This window comes from Chrysemys picta, chromosome 6, assembly GCF_011386835.1.
Source record: "Chrysemys picta bellii isolate R12L10 chromosome 6, ASM1138683v2, whole genome shotgun sequence".
Lineage (NCBI taxonomy): Eukaryota > Metazoa > Chordata > Testudines > Emydidae > Chrysemys > Chrysemys picta.
Window position 1 is genome coordinate 41,422,815 of NC_088796.1, and position 22,642 is coordinate 41,445,456.

Genomic DNA, 22,642 nt, shown 5'->3' on the forward strand with positions numbered 1-22,642 from the left:
CCCCCCCCCCTTCCTTATCCCTCCACACCTTGACCACCTGGATCATTTTAGGCGATGGTCTCTGCTAGTCTAGACTTCCACTTGGCTGAGTGTCTGGTGCTCTTTTCTTCAAATTCAATGCAGAGGCTTTTATGGGAACCTATTTAATAAGTTCTGGGTTCAGAGTTTGCTGTTTCTACTTCTTGATTCTGTGTTAGAGATGCAGTGTGACTTAAAGATGTTTTGAGTAATGGGTCCACTACCCACAATTCCATTCATTTGATTTGACTTATTGAATCTTTTTCATTATACTAGTTTTAGCTAGAAATTCTTGGACTTTAAGAAAAAAAAAATCAGTAATCCAATATCTTTCCATTCCCAGATATCCTCCAGATGGAGTAGTCGTTACTTTGTCCTCGTTCTCTTTCAGGTTCATGTGAATCTGGGAAATAAGCAGGGAAATGCTTGCTCTTGGCTTTTTGTTTGGCTATTCTAACTGTCACTCCAAATGATGTGGAAGGAATTAGTAATTACAGAGATTAATATGACATTTATGGGAAGATGTGGCATGGGCCAGAGCAAAAGCTCTGACAGGCAACATCTTTGTAGTACCTGCAGCTACTCTTAGTTAACTTAAACTTATTCAATTTGAGGGTTCTTCTCCTCTTCTCTCCCCCCCCCCCAACGTGAGGACAGATTGTAATATGTGCACAAAGCATTGCTTAAAGTTTAAGTGGTTCTTAACTTTTACTGCAGCCTGCACCCCTTTTGGTTCTCAAAATATGTTCTCGCACCCATTATCAAAAATCAAAATATGTTCTTGCACCCCTTAAAGCTAAAAAATATGTTCTCACACCCTTTAAACCTAGATATATTTTTGTTTGTATATTACAGTAATCATTAAAAAATGTATAATAATAAATACATAGGTTTGATGAAACAAAGTAGTTGTACTTACATGCCTGTGCTTAATTTGTGTTTTCGATGATTTACCTTCTAAAAAAATCTGCCATGTCTCACCTCCCCCCCCCGAAAGGGCATCTCCCCAGGTTAAGAACCACTAACTTAAACGCTAATAATAGAAAATAAGTAACCAATCACTTCTTTAGTACTTTCTGAAATATTGCTTGTTTCCTACAATTTTGCACTAAACTGTTGCACTGCAGATAAATTAAAATCGTCTTCAGGTAATGCGGGTTTACATGGAAAATCCACTTGATAGATGAGACATTTTCTTGAAGTATCAATTTAAAAGTGCAGTTTTAACAATACAGCTTACTTTGAATATCTGCTGCAGACCATTGCATAGTTTAAGAAGTGGTTTCTTGGTTGTACTGTACAGTGCAGTGTCAATATTATGAACACATTTCTCTTCTGTGATGCCAAAATATATTAAATAATTGAAGAAGCAACATGTGTAGAAAGAATAAAAATGGTACATTCCTATGCAAAACGGAGTAGTATTCTGTGTTTTAGTGTTAAAAATAAAATCTTATTTCTTTCCCCTAATTCTAAAGAATAGCATTAAATGAAGGACTTGTTAAGCAGCATTTTCATTACCTAGTACTTATTGACGTACACTTTTAGCAGTCTCCTCCTCTGTGTGTTCTTCCTGTTTTCTTTTCCTTTTTTCTAACCTGTGCGTCAGAGTAACTTGTTTTTTTGGGGGTTTTTTTTTTGGGTGGCTGATGAAACCTCCATGGTTATCTCTAAGCTGTATCTCAGTGGGTATTCCATTTAGAATTACATTTCACTTATGAGGGAAACACTAACTTGATGTCTCTGTATGCTTGCGTGGAAGTAGATCTATCAATATACAAGGTAGATGCAAAGATAAATATTTATGAAGAGTAAGTATTTAACAGTGATACCATTAAAAGTGTTCGGTAACAAATGTCTTTTTAACAGTGTATAGCGGAAAACAGTTTTTCTTTCTTCAGTGCAAAAATCACAAACCAAAAAATGAAGAGTTATTACAAATATGAATTTGCAGAAAAGGACATTTATCTCTGCCCAGCAAACTCTGCAATTCCTAACAGGGTGTCAAGGCAGTAAGAAGTAACCATATCCCCAAGTAGGGTATAGTAGGATTTTATTATAATGGAGAAATAAGCCCAGGGCAAGATTCTTGCATTATACTTGAAAGTGAAGTTTTATTTGAACTAAGGGATAGTCATTCTTTGATTCCTCTTAATTGGAAGGTGATACTATTAAAAACTACATTGACAGGAAAAACATGTTTTTGGAAGCTGTATTTTCAATATTTTTTCAGTTAGTCATTTTACCATAGCACTTTTGTAGCTTTGGAAGTGAAATGTCTTAGACGCTTTGCTGCTCAAGTTTATGGTTTTATGTGGTAAGTGTAAATGACGTTGAGCATATATGTGTGTGTTTCACTGGGAGATTTGTGTTGACTTGTGTTGTTAGCAAATGGGTGTGTGCTGTGTTGAGGGACTGTGTATGTTTGAGATTGTTGTGGTATATTGTGGGTGGCTATGAAGAACTATGGGTCTTAGGCCATCTAATCCACCATATGTGCAGTCTCCCTCATATAACCAATGAGATTGTTGCATGCAGAACAGTTGTATAATAATGGTGGTGGTTGGGTAAGTTATCGCTGATCTCTACAATAGTCTAAAACTCCTGGCATGCCATAGATACATGCAGTGATGAGCTCCCAAAATCCTAATAACCGGTTCCCTACCGGGTCCTCGGCGGCACTTCGGTGGCGGGGGAGGGCCTTCACTCGCTTCGGGTTTTCGGCGGCATTTCAATGGCAGGTCCTTCACCCGGAGCAAGTTCTCACCCATTTTGACTTTGTGAATTATACTTGTGTGTACAGCTATAGTAAGGGCATGTATCTATGTCATGTCAAGAGTCTTACACCATTGTGATATTAGAATTAGCTCAACTAATCACCACTTTTAGTCTATAGCTAATATGTATGCAACAGTTTCATTGGTTGTAGAGGAAGACTACATTGATGGTGAATTACTTCGCCCAACTGCCACACCATGGTATATAAATGTGTGACTTGAGGTCAGGAAGTATGCTGTCAGTTTGTGATTGATGGCTAAAATTTTGTGGTTACTACTGGAAACTCGGCCTTCTGTTCTCCCCCCCGCCCCCCATTCCTTTGGAGCCCTCAAAAGGGACCATGTGATGCAGATCCTAAAATATCTTATCCACATTGGGGTGATCATTTCAAACTTGCAGGAGCAAACTGAGGGTCCAAAGGTTTATTCAAGAAACTGCATAGGCCAAGAGGTTGGCGGTGGGTGGGGGGTAGAAGGGATATGTAGCCTGTTTTGAACTTAGTGGCTGAACCAGTTTGAAGTATCGAAAGTTCAAGATGTAGCCTCTCCATTCAATTTTAGTAGCCATGAGTGAGAGGACTTCATATCATTAGTTAACTTGAAAAAATGATTGTTCAAACATGCTTGCCTTCCATAGGCATACTAGTATCCTCTCTTGACCTGGTTCTGTGGGCCAAACTTTATTTCAGATTCCTTCAGCACTCTTTACTACTAACAGGGGAGAACTTAAGCATTCCTATACAACTCCTCCAAGATCTGGCCTTTTCTCTCCATACAGACAGCTAAAATTCTCATCCGACCCCTCACCATTTCATGTCTAGACTAGTGCAACTGCTTCCTTTCTGGCCTTACCTGCTGCAGCATTCCCCTTAAAGTCCATTGAAAATATTTCTGCTAATATCCTCTTTGTGGCTTGTTGGTCTGGCCACATCATATCCTTCTTTGAGTCTTTATTTATAGCCCTTCACAACTTAGCCCCATCCTATGTAGCTGATATAATTGACAATAATCAGGGTTTAATGCTTTATTTAAAATGATTTAGTTGTCTACAGTTGGTATCTTTAATTTGGCTAGGTACGGTTCGTCCTTTTATATCCCAATCTCTGCTGTGTCTTCAGCCTGGGTATTTCTGTTTTTCCTTTTCTCCATCTTTCCAGGACATTGCTAGTCTGACCTAGAGTCTGCACTAGCAGACAAGTATGCCATGGAGAAACAATTCACCTATTACTTCTTGTGTGACGCCCTCTAAGGATATTACATCAGGCATGTATAAAGCAATTTTTAGGTGGAAGCTGTAGGCAGCACTTGATACATTTTAACTTTTAAAATGTTAACTGGAGGCCAGCTAATGGGAGGCTCAGAAGAGGTAGGATACTTAAGGGGTTGGAAACGTCCCATCCAGAAGAGAAGCCCGACTATTTGACAGAGAAGCTGGCTGCACTCAGAACTGCCATTAGTTCTGCCACACTGCAGAAAACAGCTTACTGATAGTTTTATTACTAAGGCTTCACGTAAGAAAATGGATTTAACACTGGAAGTTGGGCTGCAAACTGCCATAAATATCAGGGATTCATTCTCGTACAGCATCAGTGTATTTTTTCCGGTGTATTTTCTGCTGTATCACAATTTTTTGTCTACTATTGTTACAGGATCATCAAAGATAAGGATTTTTTTCTTTAATACTAATCTTCCAGTTAAGTGGTTTTGTGTGTTTGTCAGCACTTTGTGTAAAGTCAGTTAAATTTTCTCCCTTGCATAGTCAATTAGCTAGTCAGTTCCCCTGTTATACAAAACAGGAGAAAGAGATGCTTAAAAAAAGAAAATGTGAACTTAAGAGTCCACAAAAGGACTCGTGGGCACATACAGTAACTGAAATGTCTTTTAACCTTTTAAAAAATATTGTCTAGTTGAGACTTCTATCACAAAATGTAATCTTTGCTGTGATTATTTTCTTCAATAGAAATTTTAAGGAAAATATAAGTCTACCTGAAAAGGTTCTTATAACAAGCTATTTTTAGCAGTTTTATCTTAAGATGTTTTTGCTTTTTGTTGTTAAAGTTATACTTTTGGGGGTATTTCTTTGTAGATATACACTTAACAGAAATTCTGTCCTTTTTTATGATAATTTTAAAATCTCTTTCCCCCCCACCCCCCCACCCCCCAAAAAAGTCAAAAAATGTTTTCTGGCCATATAGTCTATGGTATGTTGCAAAAATATGAACAGCTTTTTCTTAGCATGGGTGTCTTCCAGTTAAGACCACATCCTGTAAATAGCTCTCTACAGTCTGAACGTAGAATGCACACTACAGCAATTAACATCTAAACTGCTGGCACATCACTATCTTAATCATAACTTTTTAACTCTGTTGAATGTTTTATCCTTTTCTGGGTATCTGACATAGTTGTGGGTCAGAACATGTCAATAGGTACTCAGCAATCTAGGCTATTGTGTATATATGCTCTTATACCACAGTCACGACCGTAGCGTTCAAGCACCTTCCATACTTAAGCAATATGATGAAGTATCCTATTACATGGTGACTGGTGTCTCATGCTCTGTCCAGGGGGAGAAGCTTGTAGACTGGAGTGTCTTGTTTGGATTGTGTTTTGTTTTTGTTTTATTTAAATATATGGGTTGCTATTTATTTGTTAGAGAGTGCAAGGTCAAAGAAAGGTCACCTTGCACTTGAAAGTGATGCACTTAGCGATGGTCCTTAGTTCATGGAGTTCATTCTGCAGTGTCTGACTGTCTCTGGAGAAAGTTCTCTCCTGCACAGATGAGTTTTACTGTTATTGTTGAGAGTTCCATTATTCCAGAGGAATGTAGTTGTTGATCATGGTCTTCATCTCGGAGCTTTAGATGCCCTTTTAGATATCCTGGGCCTAGACCATGGAGCAAGATTAACCACACAAATATCTTCTTCCTAAATCTTTCAACATTTGTTTTCATTGTCTATTTTTTTAAAAATAGCTATTGACTAACACAAATCAGTTCATGATATGTTAATTATGTTAAATTATATAATCTAATGTAATTTAATATAGCATTAAATCACACTCTAAGATTGTACTCTCATGCATGCTGTCATAGGTACTAAAATATCTGTGCTGACATGTGACAGAGTGGTAGTTGTAGTACCCTGATCACTGAGACTGCTGCAGTACAGAGAAGGCTGCAGGCTTGGAGGAAATCAATCCATGTGTTACTGGTTGGGATTACTGACATGTATTGACAGTTGTTGGGCTAATGAGGTAATTGGTTTAGTAATGGGGAAGATATATAATTGGGAGGAACCAGAAGTAAGGGGAGCTCAAAGATAAGATGGGGAGGAGAGAAAGCTGTGGAAGATTACTCCTGATTGTACCGGTGATATGTCCTACTCTGTTTGGAAACTGAGGATTAAAAGTTCATGGGGTGAAAAAGAAACAAATTGCGTGTGGTTTTTGACTGGGGGGAACCACGAAAACAAACTACGTAGGGCTGCTCACTGGGTAGCGAAAGAAGCGCCTTGTGACATATCAGGCTACTTCCTTGTATTCAATATTAAAAGTAAATATACAAAATGACAGCTTTCACTTTAAAGAAGGCTGAATCGAGAAATCCTGTGACTGACTTGGTGTTTCAGTGGAGCTCCATTTTAGAATCAATTATAGTTTTTTCCCTTCTCAGTCTCTCTTGCACTCCAGGAATCCAAGCTCATGGGTTGGAATGCTCCTTAGCCAAGAAGAATGAAATACAGCTTTACCTTAAAGTTCTTCATCTCCCCTTTGTTCTGTTTCTAAATCTCCCATAATATTCAGAACTGCTGTTAGAAACATAATTTGGGAGAAAACGAGCATTTAACAGTAAAATATTAATTAAAAACACAACATCCTTTAGCTTTCCTCACTATGTACACCTTCCCTCAGACTTCATCTCCAAAGGCATCATCTCCACTTGTTACCTGATGTTTTCAGAACCCAAAACTGTGGTAACTTAACCTTCTTTTTGTCCAGGCAGTGTCAGGAATAAATCAATGGGGACACAGCTCTTCGTTTGATAATTGATTGATACCAACAAGAATTCTTTCACCCAAAGTTCCTTCTTAATTGAGTTTCAAGCACATACACATGTGCAAAGGCAATAGGTTGAGAGCATCGCAAACATAGTTACCCAAAGTCTGAGATGGTTTCTAGTGATGAACAGCTTGGCTTCTGGGGGTCCTCCTTCCGTCTAGCTGCTGAGGAGAGGATGTCAATCTCTGCTTCAAAGAAAAGTTCTCTCAACCTGCTCAATATTTTATTGCTATCTTAAACATAGCACATAACTCAGTGACTCCTAGTGGGTCACCATTTCTCCTAGCTTCAATAAATTGCTCATTACTTCTTATCAGCAAAGTTTATTGTTATGACTAGAAATAACTTGTATGTCAGAGGCACTTTAGAACCACTTTATTCACACACTCCCTTCCATTCTCATGGTACATTAACTCTCTGTTCCATCCTCCCATTCTGATTAGCAAACTGCAATCATGCAGCTATTTGGCCTTGCCTGTCAGAGTCCTAATAATTATTTCTAGCTATGTGGTATTTGGTTTTCAGCTAACAGTGGCTGGACACACACAATGGCTGCAGTTAAGTCAAATTCAGTTCTCTCGTAACACACTTGCCTTCTATTTGGATTCTTCTGATGCTCACTCTCTCACACCTGTGCATGCCAGGCACCACATTCCATGTGTTCTAGTCTCACATTTCAACCTTCACGTGGGCCCTTCTATGTGCAGTGTAGTTTTTGCCCTTTGAGACTTACCTTCTACGAATTCCAGTGAGGGTCTGAATTGGTTGGATAGCTGATGCTTGGGCAATGACAATATTTTACTCCCTGTTGGAAACAGTCTAGTCTGAGCCTTAATGTGTGGTTCTTGAATTAGAAAGTAATGGTTGTATGGTTCGCTAATGGAGTGTACTCATGAGAGCTTTTGAAGCAATGAACAGCAGCCTCTTGGTGTTTGGCACAAGATGTGGGGAGGAGATGCTCTCCCTATCCATTGGAGAAGTTTATGTATGTATTTTTTTCTCTTTTGCCTCTAGTAGGACAGCTCTGACACCAATTCAGAGCCAAAAGTTCCATGATTCCAGTGTCACTCATTTTGAGATTGTTTCCATTTTTCAATCGATGTAATGTGATAATTTCTATCCTCATAAGAAAGAAAGAGCTTCCTGTTTTAGGATGAAAATGAAGCTGCTCTTGTTGAAACCTTCTTTTGTGTTGAACAGCGTCTGTTTTCCCAGACACTGTGACCTGGGTTCTTTTTTATATCTTCCTGAGGAACAGACACAAACTGCCACCCATCCAAAGTAGTCTATTGTGAAGAAAGCAAAGGTTCTCTCTACAATAGTCTTTTGGATTCTCTAGTGCTCTATTCTGAAAATGAGTTTACTTCTAGGTGCAAGTAAGGCTGCCAGAGATCTAGCTACGGATCCAATTACAGCATAGTAGTGTCACATATGGATGACTGAGACAAAATAGCCAGGTTACATTTGAGTTCAGTTTGCTTGTGGCTCTGAAGAACTGACAACCTTATTGTAACTCGGGGGCTTGGAGGGCCAGGTGGTCTAGTGATTAGAGCACTTGATGGTGGTGTGGTTTTTTTCTTTTTTTTTGTCCCCCTGCTTGGTAGGGGTGTCTGTCTTTAAGGCAAGGGGGACAGGAACCCAAGCCTTCCGACTCCAGGGGGTCCCAGCTCAGGGCTGTTTGTAAGTCAACTATTGAGTAGGGGACCTCCCAGTGGGGAGTCTGTATCTACTGAGCTGGGCTACTTCTAGCCACTCTCCCTTCAGTTTGGGACATGGGCCCTATAGTCAAGTCTCTGTGGTGGCTTGCCTCTACTAGTGCCCCATCATGGACCTTGGGAGTCATCCTGCTGCAATCCCAGATTCCTCTGGGTGGGCAGCTGTAAGTTTTGGCAGGGTTAGAACCAGACAAATCTCTGTACCTCTGTCACCTAGTCCAGATGCTCCCAAGCCTCTTCCATAATCTCCTTTAGCCAGGGAGATGATGCTTCTTTCCTCGTAGCTGCCTTGGCTGGTAGGCTAGTGACCATTCCTCTCAGGTAGGTAGGGAGGCAGCTAGCTCCTACCTCTTTGCCAGTCGGCTCCGAACTGAACCAAGTTCTCTCCCCTCCAGGCCTGGCATTGGGTGCAGGTGTAACACGGTGGTGCTAGCTAGGCCCAAAGGCTCTCTTTAACCTTTCTTGTGCCCTCAGGCGGCTTTTCCAACTATTTTTATTTAACTAAAACAACAACATTACGTATTCTGGATTTTTTCTCCAACAGTAAACATATAATATTTTAACAAAACAAGCATATGAATTTTTGAATTTAGTTAAACATTAAAGTTTTTTAAAATCAGGTTTGTTTTTGTTAAAATTGTTTTTAACTAAAGTAGGTAAATGAAATATTTAAAAAGAACCCACAAAAATTAAATAGATTATGTCAGCCAGGTCAACATGAGAAATTTAAAATATTGGATTCTGCAGCTTAGTCATCTTCACCTTCATTTTCCTGTTTGTTCATAATCTGGAAAAGAAAAACCAGCTTTCCTGCTTTTTCAAGTCCCAAATAATTTCTCAATTTGGAATGAATTAGTCCAAAGGAAGAAAATATTCTTTCTGCACCAGCAGAAGAAGCTACTGCTGTTAAAAGTGAGATTATCACTTCAACAGTCTCTGAATCCAAGTGTTTAAGTGACTTCCACCAGTTCACTGGTGTGACTTTCTTTAAAACATCATCTACAAACATATATTTCTTGAATGGTTCACCCTTAGCTCTGAAGTTTATTATAGTTGGCATTATGGAGGGATGATTGCTAGATGTCCATGTCATTGTTAACTCCTCTTCTTCAGCAGTTTAAGTTTGACCTTGGTACAGAGTATTGAGAATACTTGCAAGAAAATGAGCTGGAGATAGTGCTTTTTTTGTTTTTGTTTTTTTTAATGCTTGTAATTTAACTCTGTCATTGCATATTTCTCTTTAAGATCTCACTCAGTTCCTTCCAAATTTCAACAGCAATAAAACGATGATTCCCTGCATTTTGTTCAGGGCTACAGAAACAGGCTTCAGGGTACTCAGCATGTGTTCAACATTTCTCTTAAGCCCAATGTTGAGAACTTTGGTTGTGACCATGCCATCTATTTTTTCATGATTTTGTTCACAAACCGTCATCGTATTAGGCCAGTTCTTGATATAATGCTCAAAACAGTCCACTACTGAGTTCCATCGCACGTCTTGTGGGAGAGTTAGCTTGGTTCCTCCCACTTTTTTTTCAGAGCAGCTGCTGCACAGTGGTTGTTACAGAAGTATTTTGCTAGGAGGTGCATCAAATGAGCACTGCAACCATATGTTATTAGCTTGGGACTCTCTTCTAAATAATTTCTTCTCATCGTGGATACATTTACAGCATTGTCTGTGACCAAGCTATATACTAGACGTGAATTTTTCCCCACAGTTTGTTATAGCTTCTACTGCTGCTTTTTGTAAGTATTCTGCTGTGTGTGCATTTCCTGATGTATCAATTGTTTCTTTAAGGAAGACCTTCCCTTCTTCTGTTGTCACACCAAGCACATACAATAGGATCACTGTGGACATTGCTCCACCCATCAAGACTCAGGTTAACAATTTTACCCTCTAGACCTTGTGTACACTGCTCAATTTCTCTTTCATACACTTTATCCAGCAATTTGCCTGCGACATCTGCTTTGTTGAGTGGACTGTATCCTGATCTTAATGACTGAACCATGTTAATGAAGTGTGGGTTCTCAATCATACGGAAAGGAGAGTTTGTTGCATAAACAAACCGGGCAATTTTTCATCAATTACCTCTTTTTGTAATCTGCTGGTTCTTATCACAAACTTATCTATGGTTGTTTCTGGATGATGGAGATTTTTTTCTTTTTTGCTACAGGTGATATACTGTGATTATGTGACATGCATGATGTGACTGAAACACTATCATTGGCAGATAACTCTGAAACTATAGAAAATGATGGTGATCTTGAAGGTGGATAGTCTTCAGAATCCTGTATGTTGAGCATGGATTCTCATAAACAAAATGTCAGTGCAGTTATTTAATTATTATTCCCATACTGCTCATTTAGTATTATTCATTGCATTCACTGACACTCATTTTAGATGCAGTTGTGATAAAAAAATAGCTGAAATAGGCAGATCTTCCTTTTACAATTTCACCTTTAAAGTAGCACTGATAGTACCATAGAGTAACAACTATATTTTTTGCTCAAACATGAGAATTCAAGGATAGTCCAGAAGGAAGACAGGCAGTTCTTTAGAAAGAAATATGAAATAAAAAAGTTTACCAACCTGAAGATTTTTGCATGTTCAGACATGTTCCTTTCATCATCTTCAATGCAGTTTCCTCCTGAGAAGGAACACTTCTCATGATGTTGTTTCATTCGGGTGACCAGGCCTTGCATTTCTTTGTTGCACTGTTTGCATTTTGCATGCATGCCTGTCTTACCCACAGATAGGGTTACCATATTTCCACAAACAAAAAAGAGGACACTGGGGGGGGAAGCCCCGCCCTATCCCCGCCCCGCCCCATCCACTCCCTCCCACTTCCCACCCCCTGACTGCTCCCCTCAGAACCCCAACCCCCCCTGCTTCTTGTCCCCTGACTGTCCCCTGCTGAGAACCCCTTACCCTAACTGTCCCCCCCCCCCCCCCCCAGGACCCTACCTGTCCCCTGACTGCCCTGACCCTTATCCACTCGCATGGGTGGCAGGGTTGTAGAAATTTTGGTGGTGCCCAGAACCCCCCACCCCACCTGCCTAAGGCTCTGGGAGGGGGGTTGGGTGGGGGGAGGAGGTCTGGGGTGCAGGTCCTGGGCTGGGGATTAGGGTGCAGGAGGGGTGCAGGTTCTGGGATAGAGTTTGGGTGCTGGGTGCAGGCTCCGGGCTGGGGAAGGGGGTGGGTGTGCAGGAGGGGGTGAGGGGTGCAGGCTCTGGGATGGAGTTTGGGGGTGAGAGGCGGTGCAAAGGGAGGGGGTGCAGGCTTTAGGAGGAAGTTTGAGGGCAGGAGGGGGTGTGTGGGAAGAGGGAGGGGGATTGGGAGGGAGTTTGGGGATAGGAGGGGATGCAGGGGTGAGGGCTGTGGGTCTGGGGATGAGGGGTTCATGATGCAGGAGAGGGCTCAGGGATGGAGCAGAGGATTAGGGTGTGTGGGGATGAAGGCTGGGGGGTTTGGGGTGTTGGAGAGGCTCAGGGCTAGGGTGGAAGGACAGGGTAAGGGCAGCCTGTCTTCCCATTAGTGGATGGGGGCACTAGGACCCGGGGGCAGCAGACAGCAGTTGTCTGCGTGTACTGCCAGAGCCAGCACACGCAGACAAGGGAGAGGCAGACAGGAATGGGGGACCCACCGAGGGGGGGATGCACGGAGGGGGGGTGGCAGGTGGAGGCTGGGGACCCATCCAACACTCCCCCACTCCCTGACTGCCCCCCCCCCCATTCCTCTTACCATTCTGGCTCCACGTGGGTCGGTTTGTGTGTTACACAGGACTACAGAGAGAGGGAGGGGGGAGCAGGGGAGGGCTCTGGCTGCTGGAGGCCAATGGGAGTGGGTCAATCGGCCTAGCCGCCCAATCAGCAGCCACACTCTGCATGGAAGGGAGGGAGGGAGGTGAGGGAGAAAAAAACCCCGGACGTTTTAACCTTGTTACCAATTCCTCCCGGACGGCTATTTAGAGACGCAAAAGCCGGACATGTCCGGGGAAATACGGACGGATGGTAACCCTACCCACAGATAGAGGAACTTCATTAAAATATTCCCAAACTGGGTCTCTTTTACGGCCTCCTGCCATTATAGGTTTTCCTTTCTAGTGAGAGAATGGTATGGTAGATCTCAAATCAATGAAGGCTACAATCAGAAAGACTTCAAGACTTCTGGAATATGCTGCTCAAACGGTTTCACTTTTGTTTCTATTGCCTGTCCCTCCTTCTCACATTTATCTCAAGACTTCTTCTTCTCCTTGTCCACCCCCAACAAACTTTTTGAAACTTTGCACTTTTAGAGAGAGGTAAAGGATTGACTCTGTGTACAGAAATTTTCAGAGGGACAATAGGGTTTAGGTCTGTTATTTCTCACCTCTAATTAAAATTAAAATTAAATTAATTTAATTTATAAACCTTTTTGCTGTTAACAAGCATGTTATCTCTGGAGAGAGGAATCCACAGTTTGAGAACTGCAAAACTAAGCATCTCTGATGGTATCTTCTAGACTGAGCACTGAGTCCCATTGGGTAGATAGAAAGATTAACCTAAAAAATCTATACAGAAGCCCCTGGAATCCCATAAGGTTGGGTTCCTAATCCATGAGCTATTGGAACTCATTTACAAAACTTTTCTTAAACATTAGATGAATATATTCTCCTACTATAGAATTAGAATTTATAATCCCCATTCCATGATGATACACAATAGTTCAAAGATATCTAAGGGATATAGAAATTAGGTCTATTTTCTAGAAGTCGATCTTTAGAAAGCGATTTTATACCGATTGTGTATGTCCCCACTAAGCGCATTAAATCGGCGGAGTGTGTCCTCAATACCGTGGCTATCATCGACTCATGGAGCGGTGCACTGTGGGTAGCTATCCTACAGTCCCCGCAGTCCCTGCTGCCCATTGGAATTGTGAGTTAAGCTCCCAATGCCTGATGGGGCAAAAATATTGTCGTGGATGGTTTTGGGTACATGTTGTCAGTCTCCTCTCCCTCCCGTGAAAGCAACGGCAGACAATCGTTTTGCACCTTTTTTCCTGGGTTACTCGTGCAGATGTCATAGCATGGCAAACATGGAGCCAGCTGAGCTCAGCTCATTGCTGCTCTTGTGAGCATTGTAAACGCCTCGTGCATTACCCTTCATTATGTGCAGAACCTGGCTAGGAGCCACGAGCACGAGAACAATTGTGAGGAGGACAAGGATACAAACATTTCTGAAAGCACAAGATGTGGCAATTGGGATATCATGGCAGTAGTGGGGCAGGTTGATACAGTGGAACACCGATTCTGGGTCCGGCAAACAAGCACAGGCAGTGGGACCGCACGGTGTTACAGGTATGGGATGATTCCCAGTGGCTGCGAAACTTCCGCATGCGTAAGGCTACTTTCCTGGAACTTTGTGAGTTGCTTTTCCCCCGCTCTGAAGCGCAGGAATACCAAGACGAGAGCTGCCCTGACAGTAGAGAAGCGAGTTGCGATAGGCCCTGTGGAAGCTTTTAACGCCTGACTGCTACTGGTCAGTCGGGAATCAATTTGGAGTGGGCAAATCTACTGTGTGGGCTGCTGTGATCCAAGTAGCAAATGCAATCACTGACCTTCTGCTAACAAGGGTAGTGATTCTGGGAAATGTGCGGGTCCTAGTGGATGGCTTTGCTGCAGTGGGGTTCCCTATTTGTGGTGGGGCGATAGATGGAACGCATATCCCTATCTTGGCACCAGACCACCTTGCCAACCAGTACGTAAACAGCAAGGGGTACTTCTCAATGGTGCTGCAAGCACTGGTGGATCACAAGGGGCTTTTCACTGACATCAATGTGGGACGGCTGGGAATGGTGCATGATGCTCGCATCTTTAGGAACTCCGGGCTGTTTGAGTAGCTGCAAGAAGGGACTTACTTCCCAGATCAGAAAATTACCGTTGGGGATGTTGAAATGCCAATAGTTATCCTTGGGGACCCAGCCTACCCCTTGTTTCCATGGCTCATGAAGCCATACACAGGGAGCCTGGACAGTAGTAAGGAGCAGTTCAACTATAGACTGAGCAAGTGCAGAATGGTAGTAGAATGTGCCTTTGGACGTTTAAAAGCTCACTGGCGCTGTTTGCTGACTAGGTTAGACCTCAGCGTAACCAATATTCCCATTGTTATTGCTGCTTGCGCCTTAATATCTGTGAGAGTAAGGGGGAGACGTTTATGGTGGGGTGGGAGGTTGAGGCAAATCGGCTGGCGGCCGATTTTTGAGCAGCCAGACACCAGGGTGATTAGAAGAGCACAGCTAGGCACGCTGTGCATCAGAGAAGCTTTGAAAACCAGTTTCATGACTGGCTAAGCTACAGTGTGACAGTTGTATGTGTTTCTCCTTGATGCAAACTTGCCCCTTCAATCAAGCTGGCAAAGGAAATAGTCACTATTGTTTTGAAACCATACATTCTTTCTTTCTTAATTAAAAAAAAAAAGTGAGACCTGACAAGGTAGCTGGATGGGGTGGGGAAGGAGGAAAGGACAAGGCCATATTTTTGATTTGTAGTGTGGCTACAATAAGCACTGTTTTAATGACAGCCTTCTGTTACTTGGGCCGTCCTCTGGAGTAGAGTGGCAGGAGGTTATACAGTGGATGCAGCGGCGGTCTGTGCTTTTGTTGCCTTTCCTGCAGCTCCACCAGATGCCTGATTATGTCCGTTTGCTCCCCCATTAGCCTCAGCATCGCTTCCTGCCTCTTCTCATCGCACTCACTTAATGCTTTCCTGGCCTCTGTCACTGAATGCCTCCATGCATTCAGCTGTGCCCTATCAGTGCGGAAGGACTGCATGAGCTCGGAAAACGTCATCGTGAGTGCGTGGTTGTTTTTTTTTTTGTGTGTGTGTGTGCCTTCTAATCTGTGATAACCTCAGGGACGGAGATGATTTGGGGAACATAGAAACGTTTGCACCTGCGGGGGGGATAAAAAGGAGTAGAGGGGGGCTACGCGGTACAGATGGAAGCCCTGATTGTCGGAGCCCTGGGCGCCTGGGACCCTTGCAACGAGCGTGTGCTGCGGACTTGCAGGATAGGTTGACGCTACACACAGCTCATGTGGCGCCTCATGGTCTCAGACGCCATCCGATGATCCAGGGACATCTACATCGAGCACATCACCGGCTAACGACAGTACCAGGAGGCGTGAGCCAGAGTGACATCGTTCTCCCGCTACGAGAAAGGGACCAAGTGACCTTCTCCGTTGGATCATATGAACTGGAACCATAAACTCCCTGAACATTAAATCTCACCAATTGAGGGTCAATCCATGCTCATCATCATATCCACTCATTATACTCCACACTTGAACATAGCCACTTTTATGAATTTCATACCCTCATATTTCAATGTACTTTGACCCATCAACCTTTTATCCCCAATCGGGGATATTGCAGATTATGTATTCCTTATGATACACGATCTTAAACCAAACTTTGCACCCTCGATAGTCTGTATGTTATTCCCTGATAACCAGAAACTTCTATGCTTAAACTCTGTGCCGTTCACTTTTTTTAACATTATCTTAATAAAAATTTTAAGATGCATTTCTGAGAACAAAAGGGAGACTCTTTCACAGTAAGTCGAGCAATTCACAGCAGACAGCACATGTGCTTTAGGTACAAGGTCGCATTTTGCCATTTATATTGAGCGCCTGCCGGTATGGTGAGACACACGGCTGGCCAATGGAATTCGGTTTCCAGGCACCCATGGTAAGTCAAAGGGTACGCGGGGTTGGCTTCTTCCGCCTTCATAACATGTGGGAATGGTTTCAAACTGTAGCGCCCTCCTTTCCCATAGCAAGCAGTGCGGGTTGGGTTTGCCATTTAAAAGGAGCGGCTGCAGTTTTTGGGTGGATGTGCAGCACACCCCTCCCCCGACCCCACTGCGTGGCTATTGTCTGGGATGATCCCTTTTAGCCAAGCACAAACAGCCCAGCATGAACGGGGTCCTTTTACTGTTCCCTTGCAAAAAATTCCCCTATTTCAACCAGGTGACCATGAATTATATCACTCTCTCCCCTGAGGCTAACACAGAAAGATATAGACCGAATGTTGCCTGAATGCGACCAAAACTCAGGACCATTCGGTGCCATGCTTTCTGCTGCAATGATTCCAGACTACTTGCTACTGGCTTGGCCTGGTAAAGTGTCCTACCATGGCGGACGAAATAAGGCAGCTCTCCCCAGAAACCTTCTGCAGAGGCTTTGAATACCTCCAGGAGAGCTTCATGGAGATGTCCCTGGAGGATTCCCGCTCCATTCCCAGACACATTAACAGACTTTTCCAGTAGCTGTACTGGCCGCGAATGCCCTATTCTTCAGAGCAAATCTAACATTAAACATATCCCCTGTAGTGTAGGTACACATATGCACTCCCAGAGGTGCCTTCTCCAGCTTCAGGGTCCAGGAACCCGCCTTGGGAGGGTATTGGCTGCAGGGTGATGAAAAGGTCCTGGCTGCCGGGGAGAACGGATTCTCCGCTTGTCGTCTGTGCATTCTTCTCCTCCTCCTCCTCCCTGTTGCATGAGACTCCTCCCTTGCAGGTGTCCACAGATAGTGGTGGGGTAGTGGTAGGGTCTTCCCTCTCTCCCCTCCTGCCGAATGCCATGCAGCTGATCATAGAAGCGGCATGTATGGGGCTCTGACCCGGAGCCACCGTTTGCCTCCTTTGTCTTTTGGTAGGCTTGCCTGAGCTCCTTAACTTTCGTGCGGCACTGCTGTGTGTCCCTGTTGTAGCCCCTCTCCACCATGTCCTGTGTGATTTTGGCATATATATTAGCATTTCTTCTCCTCTTTTTTTTTTTTTTTTTTTATCGGAGTTCTGCCTGCACAGATTCTTCTTTCCATACAGCAATCAGATCCAGTGGTCCTGTTCAGTCCATGCTGGGACTGTATGGTCACCTGTGCTGCTGAGCTCGCCACGCTGACTAAACAGAAAATGAAATTCAAAATTTCCCAGGGCTTTTCCTGTGTAACTGGCTAGTGCATCGGAGTTGAAAGTGCTGTCCAGAGCAGTCACATTGGAGCACTCTGGGATAGCTCCTGGAGGCCAATACCGTCAAATTGTGTCTGCACTACCCCTAAATTTGACCCAGTAAGGTCGATTTTTAGCGCTACTCCCCTCGCTGGGAGGAGTACAGCAGTTGATTTTAAGAGCCCTTTAGGTCGACGGAACAGGGTTGGTTGTGTAGACGCATTGCTTATAAAATCTACCTAATGTGGCTAAATTCAACCTAATCTCGTAGTGTAGACTAGGGCTTAATTAAAACTGTTAGGTAGGTTTTTTTCCCTCAAAAAGCATTTTATCAAAAAAAATCCGATTTTAAATAAAATCTGATTTTATATATTTAAAAAAAAAAAAACATTGATTTTTATCCACCCTGTAAATGGTCAGTTTTCAGAATGGAGAGAGGTAAATAGTGGTGTCCCCCAGGGATCTATATTGGGACCAGTTCTGTTCAACATATTCATCAATGATCTGGAAAAAGGGGTAAACAGTGAGGTGGCAAAATTTGCAGATGATACAAAAGTACTCAAGCTACTTTAGTCCAAAGCAGACTGCGAAGAGTTACAAAGGGATCTCACAAAACTGGGGGACTGGGCAACAAAATGGCAGATGAAATTCAATGTTGATAAATGCAAAGTAATGCACATTGGAAAACATAATCCCAACTATACATACAAAACGATGGGGTCTAACTTAGCTGTTACCACTCAAAAAAGAGATCTTGGTGTCATGGTGGATAGTTCTCTGAGAACATCCACTCAATGTGTAGCGGCAGTCAAAAAAGCTAACAATGTTGGGAATATATATATATATATATATATATATATATAGACAGAAAATATCATATTGCCTCTATATAAATCCATGGTATGCCCACATCTTGAATACTGCTTGCAGATGTGGTCGCCCCATCTCAAAAAAGATATATTGGAATTTGAAAAGGTTCAGAAAAGGGCAACAAAAATGATTAGGCTTTCTTATGCTAAAGTAGGTTTAGATTAGTAGGACTGGGACTTCTCAGCTTGGAAAAGAAACGATTAAGGGGGGCTATGATTGAGATCCATAAAATCATGACTGGTGTGGAGAAAGTAAATAAGGAAGTGTTGTTTACTCCTCCTTCTCGTAACACAAGAACCTAGGGGTCACCAAATGAAATTAAAAGGCATCAGGTTTAAAACAAACGGAAGTATTTCTTCACGCAACGCTCAATCCATCCATGGAGCTCTTTGCCAGAGGATGTTGTGAAGGCCAAGATTATAACAGGGTTCAAAAAAGAACTAAATTAATTAATGGAGGATAGGTCCATCAATGGCTATTAGCCCGGATGGGCAGGGATGGTGTCCCTACCCTCTGTTTGCCAGAAGCTGGGATGGCTCACTTGATTACCTTTTCTGTTCATTCTCTCTGGGGCACCTGGCATTGGCCACTGTCAAAGGAGAGGACACTGGTTTGATGGACCTTTGGTCTGACCCAGTATGGCCGTTGTTTATATTCTTAAAAATAACGTGCAGTTGTCTCTACTCTTTACTGGACCTAAACAGAATAGAAACAAATAAGGTGCTTTGCATATTCTTGTTTTTGTTGTTGTTTTTTTTGCCTTTTTGGTTGGTTTTTAAAAGACTTACTAACTAGCAAGTCTGTGAAAAGTGATATTTGTATGTTTGTTAATATAACTTTTCATAACAGCAGACTTGCTAGTTAGCTGGGAGGCAGTAAAAAGTAGTATTAACAAACATACACATGACACTTTTCACAACAGACGTACTTAGCCCTGGCAAGCAGAGGGGAGAAATTAAGACCTGGATGGGGAAGTGGGTAGGGAGGCAGCAGGGGTCAGGGGCGATGGGGGGCTGAGTGAGGCAGTGGGTGCCTGTGGGATGGAGGGGGGGGCAAGCGAGGCAGTAGGGGCCAGATGCAGTGAGGTAGGTGGATTGGGGGGGTGGGAGGGAGTGTAGGGGTGATGGAATGGTGGTGAGCCTGAGGCTGGAGCCTGGGGGCTGGAGGATGCAGTGGGGACCAGGAGCGATGTGGGTGAAGGGGTGAGTGCAGGGTTGGCACCCTCTGCTGTGCAGCTGGGAACCGGGGCCAGAGCCTGTGGCCTCACTGCCAGGGTATGGAGCCCACCATCTGCCACGCCAGGGCAGAAGCTGGAAGCCCAAGCCCCACTGCCCCCAGGAAGCTGGGGAACTCCACTGGCTGCCTGCTTCTCCCACGTTTGTGGTGCCAGAGAGAGGCAGGACCCAACCTCTGCTGATGGCCCCAGGGGAGGGGCTGCTGCTCCTCCCTCCCCCCCCCCAAATCAGTGCCCAGAAGGCTGTAGCTGCACGAAAAGTCCTTGGTGGCTGCATGTGAGAAACACTGTTTTAGAACCACTTAAAGTAGCTTCATTATTTCCCCTCAGTCATTGTAGCTTTTTTTTAAATTGCAGTCAATTCACCAAGGTAAGTTTGGGAGTTGACTCTTGCATTGGAATCCCACTACTATATTTTCCAAATTACCTTAGGGAGAGTGACTATCAAACTCTTTTGTTCTCAGATGTCAAGAAATAGTGTTACCTCTTATTGCCATTTGTCTAGGGTTGGTGGTCCAGGCCTGTTTCAGGAAAAATAAATGTTCAAGTTAGCAAACATTTTGGTATTTTCATGTCCTGCTCCCTGCTTTTATTAAACACACCATTTTGGTTCTGATTAGTCAGTTATGCTGTAGTGTAAAGGGAACAAGGTGATTTTCAGAAAGGAGGCAGTCTCCCCGTTTGGGATGCTGGAGGGGAAACAAAACTCCTTGACACCTAAAGCAAAGAAAATCTCAAAACATTTTGGATGGTATTGGATACTGTATCACAATTATTTTTTTGTCTTTTATTTTCTTTTAAAATTAAGTCCTATGAGAATGAATCTAGTTGGGATTCATTGGAGTTGATGAATTCTTTATCTAATTGCCTTGAGGAAAGTAGGTCTTCACATGATTTATGTGAATCACTGCACTCAACTAATGTGAAGAAACTTTTAATTATCTGGGACTGGAATCTATACTGAGGGACAAAGAAAATTGAATATGAATACTTTCTTTGAAGCAGCAAGGGAGTGCATAACCCAAGCTTGTCTGCTGTGATAAAAACATCTTAAAACAGCTAATAGAAATGTCCAGGTAAAGGTGCAGAATACTTTCTCAGCTTTCAGTGAGAAGGGAGCGTGGGGGGGAATGGTTTTAAAAGAAGCTCTGAACTGAATGAGATATTTCTGAGTAGCTGGCATACTATGTATGGTGAGACGTTATGACATGGAATTTGGGTATATTCCAACACTGGGTACTTGTACATTTTTATTTCTTATCCAGTTCTAGCTCTGTGCATCTCGGAAGCATACAAGGCCAAAAGTCTGACTCCATCTTCCAGCATCAGAGCTTACTCCCTCAAAATTGTGGCAGCTTCATGGGCAGAAAGATTGTATGTCAAGCAGCCACCTGGTCATCTATTCGAACCACCTTCAAAATTCTAAAAGCTGGATATCCAACCATCATCTGATGCTGCCTTTAATGGATGGGTACTCCTTGCTATAGCATCTTAGTAACTATTAGGAAAGGATTATCCCCTTTTGCATCTGTATGTAACCATATATAGTCTGCCCCTGCCCCCCAAAGTGTCTAACTCCCTGGCTGGGCTCGGGGGGGAGGGGGAGCAGAAAAACTAGGCTGTCATAGGGGTTTCTTTAACTCTATACTCCTGGGGGAAATTTTATATGTCGGTACTGTTACAGACATACTTGCTGACAGGTAGTTTGAAATAAATTACCAAAATAAATGAAACTGGCATGGTTATATAGTGCTATTTTGACAAATATCCAGAAGTTTGCAGAATTTTAAAATACTATGTGCAGTCTTTTTAATTTGTTGGTGCAGAATTCCCCCAGGAGTACTTCATGAAGAATCTTGTTCTCATTTGAATCAAGGATTCTTTTCCCCTAAATAGACTGCTTGCTCTTCTACGAGAACTGTCCCTGTGGGTGCTCCACTCCAGGTGCTGGTGCGTCCCTGTGCCTTCGCTCGGAGATTTGTGCAGCAGTACCCGTGCGGGCCGCACACGCACGCTGCCTGCCTCATGCACTGCTGGTCCCTTAACAGCGTGTGCGTGGTCCTGACTCCTCAGGTCCTTCTCTACTGTCCTCGGCCTGACACGGAGCTCAGTGGTCCCGCTCAAAATTTTTTCACTTTTGGATAGTTTTGTTAGCATAGTTAGCGTAGTATTTTAGTCAGATAAATTTTATTTCCTTCTACCCTTCGTTCTCTCTCTCTCTCCCCCCCTTCCCCCAATTTTTTTCCCCTCCTGGTTAGTTAGGGACTTTAGGTTATGCCTGCCTGCCTCCCCAGACTTTAAGAGATGACTACATGCAGAGAGGCCATCCCCATTTCTGATGGCCATTCTCAAAGCGTCTGCTGTTTGGGGGAATCCCACGTCCCCACAAAATATGCCCATTGTAGCAAGCTGAAGCCAGGGCACGAAAGGACAGAGACCTGAGGCTTACATTAATTCTGATTGAAAAGTCCCTCAGACCCACTTCTGATCCAGGACATGAGTCCTCCTCATGATAGAGACCTCCTAAGTCCACTAAGGACAAAAAATTGGCAAAAAACAGAGGCCAGTTTTAGTCACCTCACAGGAACCAGACTGCCTCCAAATGGTCCCTGAGCAGGTCTCTCTCGTCCTTGCTGACCGCACCACACCTCAGCACATATGATGCTCCGGGCACATGCGGCGCCGTCCACACTCCAGCTGCTACTGATAAACACTGCTCTGGTGCCAAGGCCAATGGCTTGAAGTTGCCTGCCTCTTCTACCATGGCACCTCCTAGCACCGCAAAGGACTCGATGCTGCCTCAGGCACACTTGTCTGTGCTGCACACAACTGCTATTACATCCTTTGCACCGACTCCTCAACCACCTCTGACGACGCACACCTTGCCACACCAGTTGGCACCAACTGGCCCTGCAGTACCGTCGCTGCACTCAGTGCAGTACCCATCGGCGCCATCTACATCAGCACCGCAGTTTCATCACCAACTGG

The 22,642-nt window shown here is 43.4% G+C and overlaps 1 protein-coding gene across 11 annotated transcripts in view; it reads left to right on the top strand.

Annotated features, from left to right (window-relative positions):
• Positions 1-22,642, top strand: part of ERBIN (erbb2 interacting protein) — a 229,461-nt gene that overhangs the window by 19,982 nt on the left and 186,837 nt on the right. The window contains exon 1 of one of the 11 annotated variants that reach the window (XM_065550040.1): positions 15,263-15,394. The exons of the other annotated variants lie outside the window; for them this stretch is intronic. The gene's annotated coding sequence lies outside the window, so the exon portion shown is untranslated. Of the gene's footprint in view, positions 1-15,262; positions 15,395-22,642 lie in introns of those variants that run through there. 11 annotated transcript variants of the gene reach the window in all.